The sequence below is a fragment of the Jaculus jaculus genome, chromosome 3 (genome assembly GCF_020740685.1).
Source record: "Jaculus jaculus isolate mJacJac1 chromosome 3, mJacJac1.mat.Y.cur, whole genome shotgun sequence".
Taxonomy (NCBI): domain Eukaryota; kingdom Metazoa; phylum Chordata; class Mammalia; order Rodentia; family Dipodidae; genus Jaculus; species Jaculus jaculus.
This window is the reverse complement of record NC_059104.1, coordinates 57,159,144-57,161,546: the sequence shown is the minus strand read 5'-3', so window position 1 is coordinate 57,161,546 and position 2,403 is coordinate 57,159,144. Positions and strand designations below refer to the sequence as shown.

General features: G+C 42.2%; 1 pseudogene; it reads right to left on the bottom strand.

Annotated features, from left to right (window-relative positions):
* Positions 1–562: 562 nt before the first annotated feature.
* LOC101606037 lies at positions 563–2,089 on the bottom strand (annotated as a pseudogene).
* Between the last annotated feature and the right edge of the window lie 314 nt (positions 2,090–2,403).

Below are 2,403 nucleotides of genomic sequence, written 5' to 3'. Positions count from 1 at the left end.
TAAAAATAAAAATAAAAGATATATGTTATGGCATCCAAAAAAAAAAATTACATTGTTCCATACCAACAATCCTAAAGTATCATGTTTTTTTAAACATCTGCTTAAACATTCAGTAGAAACATATATCTGAAACTGAAGACAGGTTTGTTCAAGCTGTGAATTTATAAAATTAGAACCAATGGCATATTTCTAATAGAAGGCAGGGATCAACATAGTTTTTATTGTTGTTGTTGTTGTTGTTGTTTTATCTGGCGGGGGTTGGGGGTAAGCTGGCCCAAGTGAACACCTGCCCTAAAGTGAAATAAAAACATCAGACATTCTGAAGGCTCCTTAGCAGATTTCTGATCTGGAAGAATGTGCTCTTGTAAGAACATAATATGCACTACATTCCCAACAGTTAGCAAAGGCAGCTTGCCACACATGAGAGCTTAAACCCTGGTCACAGCTCTGCACCATCAATGGGAAACTCTGTGTCCTCCAATACCCTTAGAGGAATTGCCTTTCAACTGGCAGGCTGTGCTTTACTCTCCACATTGAAGTGTAAGGCCTAGGCTGCTAGCTCTCAATTGTCTTTGAAGTTGACCTGCCTCTTCTTCACAAACGCAGCCATGCCTTCTCTCTGGTTATCAGTGCCAAAGGTAGAATACAAGAGTTTCTTCTCCAATTTATTTTCTTCTGCTAATGTCATTTCAAAGGCTGCATTCACAGATTCTTTGGTCATAGCTGCTATAATTTTGCAGTTGCCAGCAATTTTTTTCTGCACAATGGGTGGTATCTTCCATCAGTTTTTCAACAGGAAAAATCTTGCTTACCAGACCTGCTTGGTTGGTATCCTGGGCTGAGGTACGGTCACCAGTGAGAACTATTTCCATTGCCAGTGACTTGCCAACGGCTCTGGTGGGTCTCTGGGTTACCCTGCCCACACACACACCTGGGATGGTCCCAAGAAGGATTTCTGGCTATCCAAATTGGGCTTTCTCACCAGCATAGATGATGTCACAAATCATGGAAAGTTCACAGCCACCACCAAGAGCATAACCATTGACACCAGCGATGATTGACTTCTTGACTTGGGTAAGCTGGTCCAGTAGCTTAGGAATTTGCCACAGTAACAATCCTGGAACTTCTGGTTTTGCATTTGCTTGATGTCAGCTCCAGCTGCAAACACCTTCTCCCCGCCAGTGAGCACAATAGTTCCATGGCTGGGTCTGCCTCAAAGATCTCAAGTGTTTGGCTGAGCTCTTCAATCAGACCATTGCAGAGTGTATTGAGTGTTTCGGGTCAGTTCAGCTGGATCAGTCCCACATTGTTACTCTTTCCCTTATTTTCTGTAATGACATACTGAAAGCACTGAGACAAAGAGCCTCAGCCGAAGGCAGAGGGGGGGAAACATAAATAGTTTTAACTCTAAAGAAAAAAATATGCCAAAAGCCAACAACCACAGACCTCTACTAAGTCTAAAATTCAGCATATGAAACTCCAAGCTTGTCATCTTAGGCACTCCAGGACAGGTGGTGGCCCTATGGCTGTGAGTAGCCTGCATAGCTGCTGTCTTGGCTGGGCATTCCCTTCCAATTCTTTCAATTTCTGAGGTCTCACTATGTTTTACATAATCACTCCACCTTCCTGGAATCCCACTTCTATGTTTCTATGAGTGTTTTTCCTTCTTTACGAACCTCAAATCTCTCACATTGCAAATTCTGTGAATGTTTCCTTGACAACTGTGTTCCTGCATCCTGGGCACCTCTGCATTGATGGATTAAGCCAAGGTCATCACCAAGTTGCATCACGAAAGAGTGCTCTACTTACTCCCCACTGTCACTTAGCTCCTCCACAGGAACAACACGAATACTGACCACCCTGGACCTCTGTGAGCTACAGTGAACGTGGTCACAGAGCACTTTCCTGTAAAGAGGGGACCAGAGTCCCAAGACAGCTCTTGGCTCATTTCCTAAAACACTCTGTGTCTGAGTGTATGCTGACTAGCATCATGGTATTATGCATTCCTGGGCTCTTTCTATTGTCTCAATACAGCACCTGCTACTATTTGACCCAGGCCAATCTCTTCATCCAGCCATTGTGTAACCATACCCGTTTTCATTTAGATATGATTATGTAAAATAACAATGAATTTATAGTAACAGAAATCAGATAAATGAATGCCTTAGGGTGTGTAAAAGAATTCTAGACAGAGTTAGAAATTTAACAAAGGATCAAGAAGAAACACAAAGTGATGGGAGTATTCATTGTCTTTACTATGAAGACCATTTCTTAATAAATTTTGTTTATTTTTATTTATTTATTTGAGAGTGACAAACAGAAGTAGAAAGAGAGAAGAAGAGAGAATGGGCATGCCAGGGCCTCCAACCACTGCAAACGAACTCCAGATGCGTGTGCCCCTTG